This window comes from Narcine bancroftii, chromosome 11, assembly GCF_036971445.1.
Source record: "Narcine bancroftii isolate sNarBan1 chromosome 11, sNarBan1.hap1, whole genome shotgun sequence".
Taxonomy (NCBI): Eukaryota; Metazoa; Chordata; class Chondrichthyes; order Torpediniformes; family Narcinidae; genus Narcine; species Narcine bancroftii.
Genome location: NC_091479.1, coordinates 35,206,115 through 35,230,090, shown reverse-complemented (window position 1 = coordinate 35,230,090; position 23,976 = coordinate 35,206,115). Strand labels below are relative to the sequence as shown.

General features: G+C 43.2%; 2 long non-coding RNA genes across 2 annotated transcripts in view; one reads left to right on the top strand and one right to left on the bottom strand.

Annotated features, from left to right (window-relative positions):
• Positions 1 to 1,918: 1,918 nt before the first annotated feature.
• LOC138745724 (uncharacterized) overlaps positions 1,919 to 23,976 on the bottom strand; it is a 30,004-nt gene continuing 7,946 nt past the window's right edge. The window contains exon 3 of the long non-coding RNA XR_011346451.1: positions 1,919 to 2,061. This is a non-coding gene — a long non-coding RNA (uncharacterized lncRNA). The remainder of the gene's footprint in view (positions 2,062 to 23,976) is intronic.
• LOC138745723 (uncharacterized) lies at positions 9,177 to 17,591 on the top strand. The gene is made up of 2 exons (XR_011346450.1): positions 9,177 to 10,373; positions 15,482 to 17,591. It is a non-coding gene; the product is annotated as an uncharacterized lncRNA (long non-coding RNA).

The following is a 23,976-nucleotide window of genomic DNA, read 5'->3' as shown; positions in this document are numbered from 1 at the left end:
TACAGATCTATCACCAATGTATATAGTGTATATAGTTACAGTATCTAGACTGTATTTACAGCGATTGGCTGAGAGCTTAGCCACGCCTACTGTCTGGGCCTTAAAGGGTTCTGTCCCTAGCCAGGTTGGATCATTCTGGACTGGTCGGCCACCTGTGAAGAGCTCCTGTCTTTTGCTAATAAAAGCCTTGGTTTGTATCAACAAGTCTTTGATTCTTTTGACGAGCTCTACAATTTTATTAGCAAAAAGAAAAAATATTTTTTTTTGAACAGGATAGAGCGTTTGACTCGGCAAGAAGAACTTGACATCGACCCACAGTCAGGTACAGCCTTCAAAGCCTTTAAGTTCTGGCTAATGAACTTTGAAAACTTCCTGAGATTCATTCGGGTGGAGGAGGATAACCAGCGTCTAACATCATTGCTGTCTATGGTGTCCTTGAGAGTCTACGAGAACATCCAGGATGAGACCACTTACACCACAGCCATAAAGGTACTGAAAGAACTGTATGATCAACCGGTGAACAGAGTTCATGCCCGGCTCATGCTTGCGTCGAGGAAGCAACAGCCCAGCGAGTCCAGCAGGGCATATTTACAAGTATTAAAGGGATTGGGCAAGGACTGTAACTGTGTGGACAAAACTGCTGCCGAGATCACTAGCGACCTTGTCCGGGATGCCTATGTGGCCGGGCTCCGATCGAACGAAGTGAGGCTGTGCTTGCTCGAACAAGGGGTAGAAAAACTAGAGGACATGGTCTGGATTTCGATCACAATGGAGGATGCAGCCTTAACGCCCAATGAGCTCTCTAGGGACTGGACCACACGTTCTGATGTCGGTAGAGTGCCCTTCTACCTACCACCCCCCGAGATACTGATGGCCTATCGGCTGCTGCTACACTGCCCCCTGCGAACCCAAAATGTTATTTCTGCGGGAGGGACAAGCACAGCAGGTCCCAGTCCCCAACAAGAAAAGCCAGGTCCCAGAAGTGCCTTAAAAAGGGCCACTTTGCTGCAGTCTGTAGGTCTAAAATGGCCGCCAGCAAACACAGTGCCTCGTGTGAAGCCCAACCACCACTATCCCATTCAAACTCTTCTTCCCCAGAGCTCTCGTCCAATGAGAGCGAGGGTTCCCTGCACGGCAACACCTAACGTCACGGAAATGCCAAACCCGGAAGGGGCAGCCCACCCTCGCAACCATGGTGTTGGCCCACCTCTCGCCCCCGTGCGGAACACTCGACCCAGCCACGGTCCCGACTGTGGCAACCGCTGCTGCTGCTGTCGCCACAGACACCCCCGGGGCCGACGCTACTGCTGCCCGCTCCCCGTCTGCCGCTGCCGACGCCGCTGCTGATGTGGCCACCACGACCGACTGGGACCGGCCGCGGCCAACGCTACCACTGTGGAATATACTGTGACCCCAGGTTCACAGGGGTAATAAGGTTTATCAGTGTTGTACGATAAACTCTGTTAGATACTGTGACCCCAGGTTCAGAGTGGGAAGAATGTTGAAGGTGATGTACGGTTAACTTAGACAGATAATGCTGACACCGGATTCACTGGAGTGAGAAGGTTTAACAGTGATGTACAATAAATTCTGGCATATACTTTGACATTGTGATGGTACAGATCTATCACGAATGTATATAGTGTATATAGTTACAGCGATTGGCTGTAACTATATTGGGGAGAAGGTTTAATGGTGATGTATGGTAGAGGGAGGCAGATATTGTGACACCAGGCTCATTGTATTGTTCATTTATCTTAATTACTATATCTAATTTATATGCTCCATTTTTTTGTGGTAACTTCCAAACATTCCATAAACTTCAATTCTAGTCAGATTTTGTTAATTTAAATAGGTCACCACTAAAAGCCCAAATTGTTTGGTTACTAAAGTACGCTGCACAAAATTAAATTCTTTACCTGGGTTTGGTTCAACGGCACTTCAGTCTCCTTCATTATTTTTTCAGTCCCATGTTTTGTGCTTTCTGCTTTGCTCAGCCAATTCCCCAAATGGGCATCCAGCCTCTGTCTTCTCAGCTTGACCCAACGTCTCCTCTGTAAACTTAAGCAAACCAAGGAGACCAAAGTTTTCACATCTGCATTTTCAAAAACAAAAATGACGCTGTGACTTGCAGTTTCAACAGATAGCAACCTGAAAGTTAAATACAATAATCTGCATCAGGAAGATTAACGGGCTTTTTAAAAAAAATAATTTCCACTATTGAAAGAAAACTCCTCTGGGAACACCAGGCTCTTGTTGAACAATTCCTGTTATATTCCTCAAAATGGTTTGAATCTTGATTTCAAGCAAAGTCATTTGGTGAGATTGTTGGTCCAGAACAAACCCTGCCCACACACTCCCTTAAACACCTGCAAAGTCCTGGTTCAGCTCTGCTCGATGCTAAAGCTATCAGAGATTTTCTGATGATATAACGGTTTTCAGATGATGATTCGTTGAGCACAAATAAACACTAATGCTTCCCTGAACAACACACCTCTATCTGAAAACCAACAAGAACCTTCCCGAGTGGTAAACATTCACCTTTTGTGCACCAAAGTCTGGTGAGCTTTTGATATGTTCAGTTCTGTGCACAGTATAAGAATGGCCTGCAAACAGTGGACTTGGAGGAATGAGAAGTGAGATTGGACTGTGAATCAAGGAACTTTTCTGAACTTACACATACATTACACACACGTGCACTTAGAATTAGAAGGGGGGGGTAAGTTAGGTAAAGTAAGTTAGTAAAATGGTGATAAGTTAAAGAGTAATTCTGTTTTCATGTTTAAAGATAATTAAAATCAACTTTTATTTAAGCAACCTTTTGTCTTGATGAATATCTATTGCTGCTGTGTTTTGGGATCCTCTGGTCTCGTAACAAAGCACCAAGCTTCAGAACAACCCGAATTCTTTAGGTTGTGATATTTGTTCATAATTGGGCCCCGGCATCTTTTGAAAGTTATTATTTGACTCTTCAATAATTTTTGGTAAATATCAACAAGACATAATATCATTTCACTGTTGTGTTTGTGTCGTTGGACAATTCCCTTTCCATTCAATCAGAAGTAGATTTTTGGGTGCCGTATTTGAGAAAAGATGTGCTGGTGTTGGAGAAGGTCAGAGATGATTTACTGGAATTATATCAGGAATGAAAGGGTTAGTGTATGAGGAGCAATTGTCGACTCTTCGACTGTACTAGTTGGAGTACAGAAGGATAAGGGGGTCCTCAGAGGCATTTCAAATAATGGAAGGCCTGGACAGAGTACATATGGCAAAGATGTTTCCCATGGTAGGGGATTCTAGGACAGGAGAGCATAATTTCAGGATAAAAGGGTGTCAATTTAAAACAAATGTGGAACAAATTATTTTGTCAGTGGATCGTGAATCTGTGGAATTGAGGTCATTGGGCGTATTTCAGGCAGAGATTGACAGGTATTTGATTAGTCAAGGAATCAAGGGTAATGGGGAGAGAGCTGGGCAGTGGGGCTGAGTGCAAGAATAGTGGAATAGACTCAAAGGGCGTACTTCTACTCCTTTATCTTGTGATCTATATCCTGCTGGAGACCTAGACAACCTTCCTGTTGTTTTCCATTCTTAGAAAACAGTCTGCATCATGTGTTTATGTCATGTGAACCCATTTCCGATTGAATCGCATGCTACACGTGACCCACACTCCTCCAGGATATTTGCTCTCATGTTATGCCATTTTAGCCAATTCAATAAGATAACTAAAGACAGCTGCGTTTCTCTCAATGCAAATTCTACATTGACAGGACTACATCTTCCTCATTTTGAAAATTAGTATCGAACAGCTCAAATGAGATTTCTTGCTTCTTTTTTTGAAAGGGAAAAAATTGCCATGGGTTAAATTTGAATCAAATAAAATAGGAGAGAGGAAAAGCAGAAGAATTTATATCCAAGTGGGAATTGAAATTAATGGTTGGTGATAAAGATAAACCATTGTTTAAACATTTGATTAATATATGGAATAAAATAAATTATGAAATTGGTGTAAGTGGATATACAAATCCTCGTATCTTTTTCAAAGGATCATCAATTTCTGGACAGCTGGTTTCGTAAGGGGATTATAAATGTTGAAGATTGTGATGAAAGGGGTAAAATAATGTCATTTGAGCAACTGAGAAATAAATATCGTATAACTCATTGCAATCTTTTTTGCTCTTTCCAACTAAGGAAATATTTGAAGGATAAGTTAGGACCAACCATGTTGTACTGAAATAGAAATTCCTTATAAAGAGGAATTGTTAAAATGTTTACTTCGATAATGTATTCTTTATTGCTAGTAGGAATTTTTAAATGAGGAGTTCATAAGTCTAGACAAATGTGGGAAATGGATTTGAATGTTGTAGTAATGTATGATATAAATTAGTTCAGTATAATTGTTTTTACATCAGTCATGTACCAGATGTCAGCAAGGATTTTATCTGAAAGCTACACCTAGAATCAGGTGACTCACGCAGTTGGATATGAAAAGCACTGCAGGAAGCTGATTTGGCAATAGGGATCACGTGATCCAGGGGAGTTGTATTAATTCACTTCAACTCAGCAGTCTGGAATTATTGACCAGAGTTCCACACTACAGCAGTGAGGAAGGAATTTACAACTAGTTTTTCTTCTACAGTTACTTCTTACACTAGAGAAATTGATTAGAATAAAATCAGAATTATCAGATCAATGTTTTAAGTGTGGTGAAGATGTAGCAACTTTCTTGCATTCAACTTATCTTTGTCCTAATGTAAGATCTTTTTAGGGAGAATTATAAATTTTTTGAAACAAGCTACAGGAGATGTTTTTCCGCAAAATCAAACTTTATTTTTATTAGGAAATATTGAATGAACAAGGCCCAAATTAAAACTATTAATATATCAATTGAAATTTGTTAAATTAGCCTTAGTGGTGATGAGGAAATGTATTTCATTAGTTGGAAATCAGATATATTTTTAGGGATGCCAAGATGACATGCAAACATTCAAAGTTGTATTCTTTTGGAAAAAATTACATATAGCTTGAGAAATATATACTCTATGCTTTTCCAAATTTGGCACATGAATATTCAAATATTAGGCTTCAATTTGTAATAATGCCCTTTCCATCCCTCTAGACATGGGAGATTCTCCTCTAAGTTGTAAAATTTTAATTTAGATGTGTTAAATTTCCTCGGCACCGCGAACTCTAGGGAAGCGCAGGACTAGCGCAGGGCACCAGAAAACAAGAAGACCAAACCCCATCAACATCTTAGAAGCAGAGGATTCAATCCACAGGTCAGTGACAATGGAAGCAGACCAGTGAGGGGTTCTGCAGCTGAAGGACCCACACAGGTGACAGGCTGTTGGTGACTTGAGGAGAGGAACCCACGCAGGCTGTGGGCTTCCGGATAAAGCAGTCAAGGAACTCACACCAGGCCGTGGATTCCTAGAGACTGGTTGAAAACTGGCTAAAAGGGTGTCAGACCTGGGATATGAGTGGGTGCTGAAGGATTCCTAATCGTGTCAGAGGTTCAAAACTGGAGCTCGCATTACCAATGGCTTGGATTGGTCTGTGAGCACTGAAAGAGAATCCACAGACCCTCAGTGACTTGACCCAGGATTCGGGATGGTGGGGGTGGGGGAGAGTGACTCTCTTTTCCTTCCTTCTCTGGCTGCAAGAGGCATTTCAGCCAATTTCTGCCAATGGCGAATCTGTCTGTCTTTCACCAAGAAAAAAACAATTTTGTGTGATATGACACATTTTAAATACATGAGAGTAAATTGTCTCCTGAAATAGAGAGAGAGGTTCAAGTTTCAAACTATTATAAACTCCACTCACCAGAGCTACCTGGATTATACCTCTTCCCACTTATTTTTTTGCAAGGACACCATTAATTTTATCACAACTCCTCTGCTGCATCTGTCCTGTGACAGATTATATATTTTACATTGTATATAGAGATGTTTTTGAAGGATAGATTGTAGGAGTTGTATAGGTCACAAACAAATACAAACACTTTGCAAAACAGCTCTTACTTAAAATGCAAGAGCTTTGCCGAGAGTGAGTCATGCAGGCGCCGAGAGCCGCCGAGAGCCTTTGCAAAGACTGTCTAGCTAAATAATTTTAAAAGCAGGTGCAAAATGGAATATTGTTTTTAAAACAACATATTATTGGACTCAGAAGTTAACTGTTCTAAGAAGGTCATGTGCTTTTGCAAGCAGAGAGGAGACACCAAATAGGCTTTTTGCTAAAAGAGAGAGAGATGGCAAGCTGGCATCTTGTTGAAACCCCATTTTGAAGACGGTTTGTGAGTTCTCAGTTCAGCCTGTTGAAAAACCTTGTTCTACATACAAGAGAAAATGGCTGGCTAGAAATGGTGTTTCACCTGAAATAAGTGAAACAAAAGGAACTCAATGGTGACCTGCAGAGGAGGTTATCATTTGGAAAACTCTGATGGTGAAAGTTTCTTTGGCAAGACACCAAAGTGGCTGATCAGAGGGAATCAGTTTTTGTGTGTCCAATGAGCAAGAAATCCCTCTCTGAAACCAACAAGAGCCTTCCTGGAGGGTAAACATTTACTTTTAAGCACCAGAGCTTGGTGAAAAGTCATAAATGTTGAATTCTGTGCACAGTATAAGAATTGATAGATACCGGTGAACTTGTAAGAATGTCAAAGAACTTTATACACATTAAATACACCTGTGCTTAGAATTATAAAGGGTTAATGTTAGGCAGTTACATTAATAGTGATAGTTTAAAGTTTGATCCTGTTTTTTTGTTTCAAGGAAATTAAAAAGACATTTGTTGAAGTATCCGTTTGTCTTGGTGATTTTCTATTGCTGCTAGGTTTTGGGGTCCTCTGGGCCTGTAACAACCCCAAGTTTAGGTCTTCATACCTGGATACCCAAAATGTCTTATTTCTTCAATAATTGCCGATTCCCCCATACATTCATTGATAAAGCCTGCAACCATATCTCCAATTATCTTTCTGCCTTTACCCCATCTCCTTTCTGGCAAAATACGGACAGAATCCCGCAGATTTCTCACTTACCACCCATCAGCTGCCACATCTGACACGTTATCCTTGGACACTTCCAACATCAGCACCATCCTCTAACCTGCTACATCTAACCCGCTCCACTCATATCCTTTTTTCATAGGTGCACGTCTTTCTGTGACTCCCTCGAAGGCACTTCCCTCTCCACCCACCACCACCTGATGCACTCCCCATTGGAACTGCAGAAATTGCCAAACTTGTCCCTACATCTCCTCTCACCTCCATCCAAGGCCACAATCAGGCCTTCCAGGTGAGGCAGTGTTTCACATGCATCCAATCCAACCTAATCTAATACATTTGGTAGACTCAGCTGACCTCAATATCAGCAAGACCAAATACAGACTGGGTGGCCATTTTGCTAAATACATGTGCTCCGTGGATCTAAACTTGAGCTTCCTGTGACCTACCATATCAATTCTCGAACCCTTCCAGCAACATGTCTGTTGGCCCCATCCTTCGCCAGGATGAGGGCAAACAATCTTAAAGAAAACACATTATATTCCTCCTGGGCAGCCTTAAACTCTATAGCATGAACACGAATGTTTCTAATTTAAGCAGCGACTCACCTCTGTCTGATTTCACTGTTTCCATCTCTTGATCTACTGCCCATTTGAATATAATTACTCCTTTAAGGCAGAAGACTTGACAGTGGTGTTTTCCCCATATAGCTTACATAGATACATAGAAGATAGGAGCAGGAGTGGGTCATTCGACCCTTCGAGCCCGCTCCGCCATCCAAAGAGATCATGGCTGATCTTAAAGTGCAGTACCCCGTCCCCGCCTTCTCTCCGTAACCCACAGATTCACCACCCTCTTGGTAAATAAATTCCTCCTCATCTCAGTCATAAATGGTTTGCCTATTATCCTCGAACCATGGCCCCGGGTTCTGGACTCCCCCACCATTTGAAACATCCCTTCCGCATCCATTCTGTCCAGTCCTGCCAGAATTTTATATGTCTCTATGAGATCCCCTCTCAATCTTCTCAACTCCAGTGAGTTCAATCCCAATTTGCGCAATCTTTCCTCATAAGTCATTCCTGCCATTCCAGTTATCAGCCTGGTGAATCGCCTCTGCACTCCCTCCATTGCAAGAACATTCTTCCTCAGATAAGGTGACCAAAACTGCACACAATACTCCAGGTGTTGTCTCACCAAGGCTCTGTACAGCTGCAGTAAGATATCCTTATTCATATACTCAAACCCTCTTGATATGAAGGCCAACATACCATTTGCCTTTTTAACCGCCTGCTGTACCTGCATGCTCACCTTCAGTGACTGGTGCTCAAGAACCCCCTAGGTCTCTCTGCACTTCCCCATCTCCCAATCTATTGCCATTCAAATAGTAATCTGCCCTCTGGTTTGTATTACCAAAGTGGATAACCTCACATTTATCCACATTGTAGTGCATTTGCCTGTATCTGCCCAGTCCCCCAATTTATCCAAATCACACTGGAGCTTCCTGACCCCCTCTTCAGTGCACACTAGCTTAGTGTCGTCTGCAAATTTGGAGATATTACATCCAATCCCCTCATCTAGATCATTAAAGTAAATTGTGAACAGTTGGGGTCCCAATACAGATCCCTGTGGCACCCCACTGGTCACCGCCTGCCACTCAGAAAACGAGCCATTTATCCCAACTCTCTGTCTTCTATCTGCCAGCCAGTTCTCAATCCACATCAATACCTTGCCCCTAATCCCATGAGCCTTGATTTTGCATGCCAGACATTTATGTGGGACCTTATCGAAGGCCTTTCGGAAGTCCAGGTACACCACATCCACTGGCTCTCCCCCATCTATATTACCTGTTACCATCTCAAAGAATTCCAATACATTTGTCAAGCACAATTTTCCTTTTGTAAATCCATGTTGACTCTGTCCGATCCCTTCTCTGCTAGTCATAGGCTCCGCTATTACATCCTTAATAATGGATTCCATCATTTTGCCCACTACTGATGTAAGCCTCACCGGCCTATAATTCCCCGCTTTTTCTCTACCCCCCTTTTTAAATAGTGGGGTAACATTAGCTACCCTCCAATCCATGGGCACTGATCCTGAGTCTATTGAGTTCTGGAAAATAATTCAGAATGTCCACTTCCTTAAGTACACTAGGATGTAGATTTTCAGGCCCTTGGGATTTATCGGCCTTCAATCCCTTCAATTTCCCCAAGACCATGTCCTTAGAGATACTGATTTCATTCACCTCCTCCCTTACATTAGTCTCTATGTTTCCCAACATCCTTGGGAGGTTATTTGTATCCTCTCTTGTGAAAACAGAACTAAAGTAAGAATTTAATTGGTCTGCCATTTCCTTATTCCCCATTATATATTCCCCTGATTCTGACCGCAAGGGACTGTGAGAGATGAGAAAAACTGACATTGCAATATGAACATGAAGAAATGAAGAAAATAAAATTGATACATAAGTAAATGAATGAAGCCAGTGCAAACAACATGAGACATGGATATTGGAAGGCAGGAAGCTGACACTGTCTGAGTAAGGTAAGAATCTCTTACACCAGCAAGTTCACTGAATGAAGGAGAGAAGGACAGACAATTGAGAATAGAAGTAGAGTTAGTCTGAACGAGATAAGGGTCGCCAAGCCCCAGATAGAATTAGCAAGGCTTGCATAAATAATTAGAAGACCTTAGACAGTATTAGCAAGTTATACATATATAATTAGTAAGCCATACAACAGATTTTTCAAGTATGCGTATTTAACTAGTAAACCCTAGACAAGATTAACGAACCCTGCAGATGAAGGGACTGTAGCCCTGAGAGTCGGGAAGGTGTGAATGGGGACAAGGGCTAGGATGTGAATAAGGACAATGGGAATAATGGCAAAAGAAGACACCGACAGGATACCCCCTGGTCCTCCAAGTATACTGAAACTGCACGTAGGCAGGAAGGATTGCCTCTGCCAAACCCATCCAGGGGGCAGAAGAATGTAAGGGGGAGGGTATTCTGATACTGAAATTTACTGTATAAAAGTTGGGTGAGCCCCAGTGTATGTGTGTATTCCCAGGGTAAGGGGAAGCACCCAACTTTGCATTGTTGTTGTAATAAATGTTCTTTGTTCTCAATATTTGTCTCGAGCAATTTCTTTAAAGGTACTTCTATTTCTAACAAATGGGGGCTCGTCCAGGATAACACTCCCTCCACTGACAGAGTGCCCGACGACGAGAGTAGGTGCATCCCGGCTGATTCAGCTGGACTCACGGACGACGGATGGCTGGTCAGTGGAAGAAGCGAGTGATATCCGAGAAGAGGCATTGAGAACAAACGACGGAAGAACGTTAAGGAAGCGCGCTAGAGCCTTGCTACTGGAACCCGGTAAGAGGAATTTTACTTGCCTATCAGTATGGGAAATATGGGTAGCAAGGAAGAGAGTCCTGGTAAAGGATGTGAGGATCAGATAACTACACACAGCCCGCTTGGGTTGATGTTATCTGACTGGGGCACGGGAAGGACCCGTGGAAAGGACAAACTGACCATGGTCAGGTATTGTTGTAGGGACTGGGTTAAATACCCGATAAAAGGGAGCTCCGTGTACTGGCCAAAACTCGGATCCGAGGATGACTGGATGTGTCAAGCTTTGAACATCTGGCTCTATCAAAACCAGAGAGAGAACCTAGAGAGCAAGGAATATGCAGCCTGCTGGCTTAGGGGATCGTGTGATCAATTGGTTTTGAAAGAAAAAGAGTACAGGGACAAGAGAGAGGAGGAACCTTTTGTCCCTGAAACACAAGGGTGGGATGTGCTACATTCCCTCCCTCCACCTTATGTTCCTCCTATGCCGGCTCCTATCTTTCCTCCCCCTCCTATAACCTACCCTTCTGCACCTTCCCCACCTCCCCCATCACTAGAGAAGAAAGAAGAGAGCAGGAGTGGTATGATGACTCGCTCACAAAGCACTCGATTACCACCCCCGTTGACAGGAGAGAGAGGAAACTTTAATTCAGAACAGTGTGAGACTCTTCAGGAAGAAAGGGCAGAGCCCCCCAATCCATCTCCCAGGGGGCAGGAACCCAGACCTAATAAGCCAGAAACCAACTGGATGCGACCCCTGCGGGAAGTTCCCGTAGGAGAGGGTCTCGGTTTCGTAAATGTGCCCCTGACCAGTACTGAAGTGCGTAACTTTAAGAAAGAACTCACTTCCCTGATAGAAGATCCCCAGGGATGTGCCGAACAGTTAGACCAATTTTTGGGACCAAATCTATATACTTGGGAGGAGTTAACATCTATCTTTAGGACCCTGTTTACTTTGGATGAGCGTGGAATGATCCGCCAGGCAGGGATTAAAGTCTGGGATAGGGATCACCAAGGGGGACTAGATGCGGTACCAGGAGAAACTAAATTCCCCTTGGCAAGACCTAATTGGGATAAAAATACCAATGACGGTCGGGTATTGATGGAAGAGTACAGGGTTAATTTGATAAGAGGAATCAAGGAATCTGTCCCAAAGAGACAGAATTTCAAGAAAGCCTTTGAGGTTCCCCAAGGTCCCGACGAGACCCCCTCCGCATTTCTGAATAGATTGCGCATGGCAATACAGCAATATGGGGGTCTCGACATAGAATCCCCAGCAGGGCAACAATTGGTACTAACTGGTTTTGTTACCAACTCAGCCCCAGACATTAGAAGAAAATTACAAAAAACAGAAAACTGGCATGAGCAAGGAATTACCCAGCTACTACAGATTGCACAGAAAGCATTTGTCCAGAGGTCTGAAGATAAGCAAATAGGGAAGGCAAAAACATTAATCCAAGCAGTCAGAGAGGTAGTAGATGAGCGACATAAAAAGGATAGGGACTGTGTGCCAGCTCCTGTATGCGGTGAGGGAAGCCACGGGTGGGGAAGTGCAGACCCCAGTGGATGGAGGAGTAGAGGAGGATTCCGGGGATGAAGACCCTTCCCGGGGCACCTTAGAAACCCAGGTAGAGATTGGGAAATGGGAACATTTGTCTGTTTCCATTGTAAAAAGGAAGGACACTTTAAAAAGGATTGCCCACTGCGAGCCAGGGACACACGATTCTACGCCCCGATGGAAGCAGATTATGAATAGGGGGGTCACGGTTCTCAGTCAATACACACTGTGGGGCTGCACGGAGAACCATTAGTTAATTTATGCATAGGACCCCACAGTGACAACATGATATTTTTAGTTGATTCTGGAGCAGCCCGATCTAGTATTTTACACCAACCAAAGGGGGTTAAAATAGAAGGGACAATGATAGTTTCGGGGGTGGGAGGAAGAGACTTCACAGTCCCTGTATTAAGAGAGGTCAGAATCCAAATGGGAAATAAGGTAATAGTAGAGGATCTTCTACTACTTCCCCAGGCTGGAGTATGCTTATTAGGACGAGACTTACAGCACCAATTGGCTATCGGTACCAGACCACTAGAATCAGGCATTGGGGTTCAATTTTATATTTTAAGCGAGGAAGATCGAGAACTTATCAATCCAAGAGTATGGTCAGAAAAAGGCAATAGAGGAGTTTTAGACATTCCTCCCCTCCAAGTTACTTTAAAAGACTCGCAACAAACAATTAGAAGAAAACAGTACCCAATTCCTATGGCTGGCCGCAAAGGTCTGCAGCCCGTAATTGACCAGCTGCTTAAGGATGGTATACTCGAACCTTGTATGTCACCCTTTAATACCCCGATTTTACCTGTCCAGAAACCAGACGGTACCTATCGATTAGTACAGGACTTAAGGGAGTTGAACAAAATCATTCTCACCCGTCACCCTGTTGTACCTAATCCCTATACGATCATGAGTAAAATCGATCCCCATAGTAAATGGTTTAGTGTGATTGACCTCAAAGATGCTTTCTGGACCTGTCCGTTAGCAACAGAAAGAAGAGACATGTTTGCCTTTGAATGGGAAAACCCTTTTACTGGACGTAAAAATCAATACCGGTGGACTGTCCTTCCTCAGGGCTTTACAGAATCTCCAAATTTATTCGGTCAGGTCCTGGAACAGATACTAGATGAGGCTCCTCGAAGAGACAATTGTCAGCTAATACAATACGTAGACGACTTGTTAATTACTGGAAGAATATATGAATTGGCTAAAGAATTTACTGTTGCACTTCTAAATTTTTTAGAAAAAAAAGATCTTAGAGTGAGCGAATCCAAATTACAATTTGTTCAATCAGAAGTTAAATACTTAGGTCATCTGGTAAGTCAGGGAACTAGGAAAATAAGTCCAGAGAGGATACGTGGTATTCTGCAGATTCCCCCTCCCAAAAATGCCAAGGAACTTAGGAAATTCCTTGGCTTAGTGGGATTCTGTAGAATCTGGATGGAAAATTATTCTAGCCTTGTCAAATTTCTTTACGATAAACTCACGATTATAGAGACCGAAGCTCTAGTCTGGACAGATGATGAGATTAAAGATTTTGACTTCGTTAAACATAGCCTTACGCGTGCCCCAGTCTTGGCACTACCCGACTTAAATAAGCCTTTTGATTTATATACTCATGCCAAAGGAGGTGTAGCCACCGGAGTACTAACCCAGGACAGGGCAGGCTATAGACAACCAGTGGTTTTTCTATCAAAGATTTTAGACCCCGTTTGTCGTGGCTGGCCAGAATGTGTACAAGCCATCGCAGCCACTGCTCTTTTAGTTGAGGAAGGAAGGAAAATTACTTTCGGCGCCCCTATGATAGTTCACACCCCTCACACAGTCCGCAATATTCTCTTACAACGTGCTGGGAGATGGCTCACGGACCCTAGAATTTTAAAATATGAAACGATCCTAATGGATAGGGATGATTTGACCTTGCTCACGACTAAAACCCTTAACCCAGCAGCCTTCCTCGTTGCTCCAAATTCGGACAATTCCACAAATGAATTAGAACATGAGTGCTTAGAAGTCATAGATCTACAAACCAAAATTAGGGAAGATCTAACTGATGTCCCTTTAAAAGAAGGTGAAAGGTGGTTTATTGACGGCTCTTCACGATGCATTGCAGGAACTCGCTTTCGTGGGTACAGTGTAGTGGATGGGAAGCAAGGACTAGTGATTGAAGCCGGTCGACTCCCTGGTCATTGGTCAGCACAATCCCGTGAATTATACGCCCTATGTAGAGCACTCCACGGCTTAGAGAACAAAATAGACACTATCTACACTGACTCTAAGTACACTTTTGGTGTAGTCCACACCTTTGGGAAGATCTGGAAAGAACGGGGAATGATAACTGGTAAAGGACAGAAGTTAGCCCATGAACAGTTAATTGTCCAATCCCTAGATTCTCTGACTCTCCCGACTGAAATAGCCGTAGTACATGTCCGAGGACATCAAAGTGGTGACAGTCCTGAAGCGAACAGCAACAGACAAGCTGATGCAGCTGCCAAACAGGCTGAACTTGCGGAAAAGATTCACATCCACCTATTACTGCCCACACCACTAGAGATTTAAAAAAAACCCATCTTTTCACGGGAAGAAGAGGTCTCAATGAAAGATCAGGGATTTCGCCAAACTGCCGACAGGTTGTGGTGGACAGCAGACGGACGTCAAGTCCTTAACAAAGCATTAGCCCGCCAAGTGGTAGATCAGCTACACCAACAGACACACTGGGGAACTCAGGCGCTTGTTGATGCCTTTCAACGATCTTCATACTGCTCCGGTATATATACAATTGCTAAACTTACTACTCGCAGCTGTCCGATCTGTCAGAGAATCAATAAAAAATCTATGCGGCCTGGCGGTCGCGACATAGCAGTTCGCCCGTTTCAACGCATACAAGTTGACTTTACAGAACTTCCTAAAATTGGTATTTACAAATACATTCTAGTCATGGTAGATCATTTTACACGATGGGTTGAAGCTTTCCCCACCCCGAATGATCGAGCTATCACTGTAATCGGAATACTTATTGAATCTGTGATTCCAAGATATGGTCTGATTCAAACCATTGATTCAGACCGAGGAACACATTTTACCTCTCAGGTTCTCCAGGGTGTCTGCAAGAAACTGGGAATAGACTGGCAACTACATACCCCATGGCACCCCCAAAGTTCAGGTCGAGTTGAAAGAATGAATCAAACTTTGAAAAATCAACTCACTCGACTTCATGAAGAGACTGGCCTCTCCTGGATTAAATCTTTACCATTAGCCCTGCTTAGAATTCGCACAGCCCCTCGTAAAGACCTTGCAGTCTCACCATACGAAATGATGTTTGGACTTCCATTTATGGGATTCCACACTGAAACCCCTATCCCTGAGGCTAATGATCAATACATTTCAAAATTTCTACAGGGTCTTTCTACTTCTATACATGACCTGAAACAGAAGGGATTATTAGCCCAAACTCCACCCCTGGAATTTCCTATCCATTCTATTAAACCTGGTGATTGGGTTTATGTCAAAGCATGGCAAGATAACCAACTGAAACCTGCCTGGGATAGTCCCTACTGTGTCCTTTTGATTTCAGACGCTGCCGTGCGAACAAGAGAAAAAGGCTGGACCCACATCCAACGGATTAAACCAGCTACCAAACCACAGGATCAAGACACTCAAACTCAACCCTCCACCTGGCGTGCAGTGCCTCATCCTTCTGACCTGAAACTTACATTACGCCGTGAAAAAGTGCCGTAATGTTGTTTTTATTCTTTATTGTATTGTTTAATTGTTGCTTCTCCATTTCTGGGACATCACTTAATTACTCACAATGTATTAAGTCCTCCTGGAATAGGGGCAGCAGAGGTCACAATTTTTTTCCTTTAGAGTTTAGACAAGGTGTAGATTTAGTTTTTAGCCATAGTAAGATATGTTTTAATAAGGGATTCCAATACGGACCAGGGGACCAGAACAGCTGTAGAGACCGTCACTTAACTTCCCACATAGATATTAAAGGTATGAGTTCTAAACCTGTAGCACAAAGAGAGCGATATGGCACAGACACACTGAATGTTAGTAACCAATGCACCTGTCAGAGAAAGAGAGAGAAGACGTTTGCTAATGTACACAGACAGGCTTCGACTCACAACTTCAATTCTACTCAGACTGTTAAACACATCTCTAATCGTAATGCACAATCCTCCCCAGACTGGTCTTTTCTCAAACATCCTTTGGGTTCCGCCGGCATTTACAATCCTTACTACTGCATCGTTAAGGGAAGTTCCAGTTATAAACGGCAACAGCGGCTACAGATCGCTAATGCTCCTTGCCACCTGAAACATCTAATCAGACTCCATGCAGCCTTGGGCATTATCATCCAACACAACACAATGGCCCTGAGGTTACGGGCTGAAGATAAACAACGTTTACCAGACACACTTCAACAACACCGCCTGCCTCTCGATTACAGCTTCGCTGCTGAACGCAGCACTTGTGAAAGACTCCTTAAAGACACTACTCACAACGGGCAGGCGGTTAAGAACACTTCTTCAGGACGTCAAAAAACTTCCCATGCCCAGGGACAGACTTTGCCACCTCGGTCCTCTGCAGGATCGACTGGACTTTTCACCGGTTACTGGAATCTGATACTCGCAACCCTTTTAACAGCTGGACTCATTACTCTCACCATCTTACTGCTTCCCTACATACAGACTGGTACACATCGTTTAACTCATCAACCCTTTCGTCAGAACACTTACACCCAAAGGATGTACAATTCCCAACATCTTTCTGAGGACATAGAAACTGCTATCCGTTTATTGACCAGCTGGGAAAACCGACAAGTTCCACTTTACCGCATCAGTAATACTGCTCTAAAAGAAAACGGAGGATTGTGAGAGACCAGTAACACTGAGATCAGTAACACTGATCATTGTGTGATATCAGTATTACTGATCTAAAAGAAAAGTGAGGATTGTGAGAGATGAGAAAAACTGACATTGTAATATGAACATGAAGAAATGAAGAAAATAAAATTGATACATAAGTAAATGAATGAAGCCAGTGCAAACAACATGAGACATGGATATTGGAAGGCAGGAAGCTGACACTGTCTGAGTAAGGTAAGAATCTCTTACACCAGCAAGTTCACTGAATGAAGGAGAGAAGGACAGACAATTGAGAATAGAAGTAGAGTTAGTCTGAACGAGATAAGGGTCGCCAAGCCCCAGATAGAATTAGCAAGGCTTGCATAAATAATTAGAAGACCGTAGACAGTATTAGCAAGTTATACATCTATAATTAGTAAGCCATACAACAGATTTTTCAAGTATGCATATTTAACTAGTAAACCCTAAACAAGATTAACGAACCCTGCAGATGAAGGGACTGAAGCCCTGGGAGTCGGGAAGGTGTGAATGGGGACAAGGGCTATGATGTGAATAAGTACAATGGGAATAATTGCATAAGAAGACACCGACAGGATACCCCATGGTCCTCCAAGTATACTGAAACTGCATGTAGGCAGGAAGGATTGGCTCTGCCAAACCCATCCAGGGGGCAGAAGAATGTAAGGGGGAGGGTATTCTGATACTGAAATTTACTGTATAAATGTTGGGTGAGCCCCAGTGTGTGTGTGTATTCCCAGGGTAAGGGGAAGCACCCAACTTTGCATTGTTGTTGTAATAAATGTTCTTTGTTCTCAATATTTGTCTCGAGCAATTTCTTTAAAGGTACTTCTATTTCTAACAGGACCTACTCTGGATTTCACCAATCTTTTCCTCTTGACATATCTATAAAAGCTTTTGCAGTTGGTTTTTATGTTTGCCGCAAGCTTACTCTCGTAATTTATTTTTACCCTCTTGATTAATCCCTTTCTCCTCCTTTGCTGCATCTTGAACTGTTCCCAGACTTCGGATTTGGTACTTTTTTGGCCAATTGATATTCTCTCTCTTTGGACCTAATGCTGTCTATAATTTCCCTTGTTATACACGGTTGAGTCACCTTTTTTGGTTTATTTTTATGCCAAACTGGTATAAACGATTTCTGCAATTCTTCCATTAGATCTGTGAATGCTTTCCATTGTCTATCCACCGTCAACCCACCCGCCCCCCATAAACACCACCCAATCAATCTTACTCAACTCCCATCACATACCATCAAAATTCCCTTTATTTAAATTCAGGACCTTAGTCTCGGTTTTAATTTCTTCACTCTCCATGTCGAGTGTGAATTCGATCATATTGTGATCGCTCCTACCCAAAGGACCTCGTACAACAAGATTGCTGATTAGCCCCTTTTCATTGCATAATACCCAGTCTAAAATGGCCTGCTCCCGAGCTGGTTCCTCGACATATTGGTCTAGATAACCGTCCCGTAAACATTCAAGGAATTCCTCCTCCTCAGTATTTTAACAAATTTGGCTAGTCCAATCAATATGTAAATTAAAGTCTCCGACAGCTGTTCCCTTATCTAATTTCTCTTTTTATGCCTTCCCTCACCTCTACATTACTATTTGGAGGCCTATATACCACTCCCACTAACGTTTTCCGCCCCTTGCTATTCCTCAGTTCTACCCATATAGATTCGGTATCTTCCGAGTTAATATCCTTTCTGTCAATCGTGTCGGTCCCTTCTCTCAGCCTCAATGCTACCCCACCCCCTTTTCTTTCTTGCCGATCCCTCCTAAATATCATATTCCCCGGGATTTTAAGTTTCCAGGCTTACCCACCTTGCAGCCATGTTTCTGTAATCCCAATCAAATTGTATTTGTTTGTCTCAATGTCCACAGCCAATTCATCTACCTTGTTCCGAATGCTTAAGATATAAAGCCTTCAAATTTGCTTTTTTTACCTTCCCTGCTCTTTCTGATTTTTTTACTTTCGCTGCCCAACCTAACTTTTCCTATTTTATCTTTCCTGTCCTTTGCCCTATCATACAGGTTCCCATCCCCCTGCCAAATTAGTTTAAACCGCATCCGACAGCTGTACCAAACCTAGCTGCCAATATATTGACCCCTTTTGGGTCTAGGTGTTACCCATCCTTCTTGTAAAGGTCATGACTTCCCCAAAAGAGATCCCAATGATCCAAGAAGCCAAAACCCTGTCTTTTACACCAGCCCCTCAGCCACACATTTATTTGTCTTAACCTTCCATTTTTGTCCTCAGTTGCACTTGGCACAGGTAGCAATCCAGAGATCACCACCCTGGCGGTCCTTTTTTTTAGCTTCTGTCCCAGCTCGCTGTAATCCTTTTTTAGTACCTCCTCCCTCTTTTTATCTATCTCATTGGTACCCAATGAGGCATATACCAAGACATCAGGCTGCTCACAGTCTCCTTTCAGAATACTCTGGACCCGATTTGAGATATTCCTGTACCCTTGCACCAGGGAGGCAGCACGCCATGTGGGTATACCTATCTGGCTCACAGAATCTCTTGTCTGTACCTCTGACAATGGAGACCCAATGACCACTGCATTCCTTCTCACCTTTTATCACCTTGATCCTGAATGTTGAATGTGTATGTTCATGTAATTTCCCCGTCTCTGTCGGTTTCTCCGTCCTAATTAGAAGTGTAGAGGCTTGCCTAACATATCAACCCTGTTGTCCTGTTTCCATCCCCGAAATAAATGTGTGCTTTGTACCTCCGCTTTGGTCTGGTTCTTAATCTGTGGGACCCACACGAATGTGACAACAATGGAGGAGGGGAAGCAAAGTATGTCAAAATGTGTTATTGCCTATGAACAGAGGCAATAGAATATTAAATTTATGTTATGACAGAGTATAAGATATTTTGAAGACGCTACATGGAAGAAATTCTTCAAACAATTAAACACAAATATGGAGAGGCAAGTGGGACCTTCTTCTGTTTTCTCCCGCTTAGATCGTTCTTATGAGAAAGATAGGGACCAACATTGACGCCACCTAAAATTAGTGAAATGGAACAAAGAGTTGGATGGGAAATACACACAAAGTTATCAATGAAATGTATGATGCTCTCCAGAGAGAAAATCCAAAACTAGGATAGCAGAGGTCAGGAGAAAGATGGGAGTCGGGCTTGGATGTGACGATTTCAGAAAGAAGCTGTTCAGAGTGGTGTGAAGATTGAAATATACAAATTCAAGAAGAAATAGGGTCAGGATTGTGTCAAGAGTGTTACAAATATGATTAATGCCAGATATAAAAATAAAAATCTCCACATCAATTCTGCCATACTACATATAAATTAAATGGACTATCTCCAATTATTCCGAGAAATGTTTTCAATGTAATCAGGTGATTGAGACTTTTCTTTCCTTTCGGTTTGGACCTGTGTAAAAGTGGAAGGATTTCAGTCTATTATTAGGACAAATTATGAAGATTAAAATACAAAAGGATGTGAGAATATTTGAGCTTGGTCAGAGATATGAAGCAGATACAAAACTGAAGTTGAATAAATATCAAAAACATTTTCTGAGTCCAGCCATAACAGCAGTGAAGAAATGTGCAGCATGAACGTGGAGAGCAGAGAGTTGTGTAACGAGAGATGGGACATTGAAATGAAAACTGTGGCACCATGCAACCATATAACCATTTACAGAGCAGAAACAGGCCATGTCAGCCTTTTGAGACCGCACCGGTTCACTAGAACAACTCCACTAGCTCAATCCTCCTGATTTCCGCCAATATCCCTCCAACCCCCTCACCTCCATGTACACATCCAACCTTCTCTTAAATGACAGAAGGGACCCTGCCGCAACTATCTCATTCGGAAGATCATTCCATTCTGCCTCCACTCTCTGAGTGAAGAAGCATCCTCTAAAATTTCTCCAGAAGTTTTGCCTCCTTACCATTAACTCATGGCCTCTTGTTCCAACCTTCCCTTCCCTCACGGGAAAGTGTCTGTCTATGTCTCGTCTATCTATTCCTTTCATAATTTTAAATAGCTATATTGTCCCCTCTCATTCGTCTACGTCCCAATGAATAAAGTCCCAGTCTCCTTAATCTCTCCCTGTAATCCAGATGCTGTAAGCCAGGCAACATTCTCACAACAGCCTCACAAAGATAAGCGTATACAGAGCCGTTGTCATAACCACACTCCTGTTCGGCTCCGAATCATGGGTCCTCTACCGGCACCACCTACGGCTCCTAGAACGCTTCCACCAGCGTTGTCTCCGCTCCATCCTCAACATCCATTGGAGCGCTTACACCCCTAACGTCGAAGTACTCGAGATGGCAGAGGTCGACAGCATCGAGTCCACGCTGCTGAAGATCCAGCTGCGCTGGATGGGTCACGTCTCCAGAATGGAGGACCATCGCCTTCCCAAGATCGTGTTATATGGCGAGTTCTCCACTGGCCACCGTGACAGAGGTGCACCAAAGGAAAGGTACAAGGACTGCCTAAAGAAATCTCTTGGTGCCTGCCACATTGACCACCGCCAGTGGGCTGATAACGCCTCAAACCGTGCATCTTGGCGCCTCACAGTTTGGCGGGCAGCAACCTCCTTTGAAGAAGACCGCAGAGCCCACCTCACTGACAAAAGGCAAAGGAGGAAAAACCCAACACCCAACCCCAACCAACCAATTTTCCCTTGCAACCGCTGCAATCGTGTCTGCCTGTCCCGCATCGGACTTGTCAGCCACAAACGAGCCTGCAGCTGACGTGGACTTTTTACCCCCTCCATAAATCTTCGTCCGCGAAGCCAAGCCAAAGAAGAAAGAAGCCAGGCAACATTCTTATAAATCTCTGCACATTCTCCACCTTATCTATATTCTTCCTATAATTTGGAGACCAGAACGGAACACAATTCTCCAAACATGGCCTCACCAATGCCTTAAACAGCTGCACTCTAGCCTATGCTATGATTTATGAAGGCCAGCATGTCATTTGCCTTCTTAACCACCCTGTCTACCTGGGAACCCACCTTCAGTGAACTCTGTACCATAACTCCAAGATCCCTCTGTTCCTCTTCATTCCTCTACCCCCTCCCTTTAACTGCATATGTTCTATTTTTTATTTTTTTTTCCGGAATGCAGCACCTCACACTTGTCAACATTAAATTCCATCTGCCATCTTTTCCAAACAAGAAAATCTACCTCACTGTCCACCTCTCCCCCTATTTTCGTATCGTCTGCATATTTGCTTACCCAGCTAACCACACCCTCCTCTAAATCATTAATATTAATGATAAACAACAAGGGACCCAGCATCGATCCCTGAGGCACTCCACTTGTCACAGGCTTCCAACATGACATATAGTTGCCCACCATGACTCTCTGCTGTCTATCTCCCAGCCACTTCTGAACCCATCCCACTATCTATTAATCCCTGATGACTGAACCTTCCTAAATAACCTTACATGCAGCACCTTATCAAAAGCCTTACTAAAATTCAAATAGATCTCATCAACCACCCGACCTTCATCCACTTTTCTTGTCAACTCTTCAAAAAAATTCAACAAGATTCATCAAACATGACTTTTCTTTCAAAAACCCATGCTGGGTGCCCCTGATCTATCCCTGCCTATCCAGATATTTGTACATACTATCTCGAAGTATACCATCCATAATCTTCCCCACTCGGAAGTCAAACTTACTGGCCGATAATTACTTGGACTCCACCTACTGCCTTTTTTGAACAATAGAACTATATTTGCAACCCTCCAATCCCACGGCACCACACCCTCCTCCAGTGATCTTTGAAAAATTGCTGTCAGTGCCCCCGCTATTTGTTCCCTGACCTCCCTTAAAGTCCTGGGAAAAATCCCATCAGCACCAGGAGACTTATCCAGCTTAATTGACCCAAGAAGCTCCAAACCTCTCACTTTACTAATCCTTATCCTTTCCATAACTAACCCCTTTGCCTCTCTTATCTTGTATTGCCCAATGTCCGTTTCCCTCGTGAATACAGACGAGAACAAATTGTTCAATATTTCTCCATCTCATACGGTTCCTGACATAGTTTCCGGTCCCATCATCCAGTCGACCTATTCTATGTTTAACCCTCCGTTTACTGTTCACATATCTGAACAAACCCTGAGGATTCACCTTCGCCTTATTAGCTATGGACACCTCATCCCTTCTTTTTCCCTTTCTAATTTCCCTCTTCAAGTTCTTAAGAGTATGTCAAAATGATCACTGGATCCGAAGTTCTCACCTCTGTCACCTGCCCCATTGCATTCCCAAACAACAGATCAAACGCTGCTCCCACTCTAGTTAGCATCTCAACATATTGCTGCAAAAAGCAATCCTGAACACAATGCATAAATACTAAGCCATCCTGCCCTTTCACTGACTGCATTTCCCAATCAATATTTGGAAAATTGAAATCCCCAACCAACACCACCCTATTTCACCTGCATATCCCACCTATTTCCTTGCACATTTGCTCTCCTCGTTTCCTTTCCCCATTTGGAGGCTTATAATATACCCCCATAATAATAACCTCACCCTTCTTATTTTTCTGCCTCTCTTGACGAGCCCTCCAGTCTATCTTGCCTCAGCACTGCTGTAATATCCTCCCTGACATGTAATGCCACACCTCCCCCTCTTAATCCACCAACTCTGTCACATCTGAAGCAGCAAAATCGTGGAACATTCAACTGCCAGTCACAACCTTCTTTCAACCATGTCTCGCTAATGGCCACACATCATAATGCCACATGTCAATCCACATTAATCCTCGCATTAAAATAAATACAACTCAGGGATCTCCTACATCCTACCTTCTGCATATCCTCCTATCTACCATTCTCACAATTTTCACTGCAGTATCTGTTTACTACTTCCTGCTTTTCCTCGCTCAAATTATCTAAACTTGTCTCTTTCCTTATCCTACTAACCCTCACCCTACCGTCCTGCCTAACTTGAAACCCTGTCCCCAACCATACTAGTTTAAACTCCTCCTGACAGCCCTAGCAAATGCTCCCACCAGGAGACTGGTCCCTCTAAGATTAAGATGTCACCCATCATTATGGTATAGGTCCCAGCTTCCCCAAAAAAGGTCCCAGTTGTCCAAGAATTGAAACCCAGTCTCTGACTCCACCCCTTGAGCCACATGTTTAACCTCCACCTAATCCTAGGTGCTCTCTGGAAGTGCTAGCAGCCTGATGTTC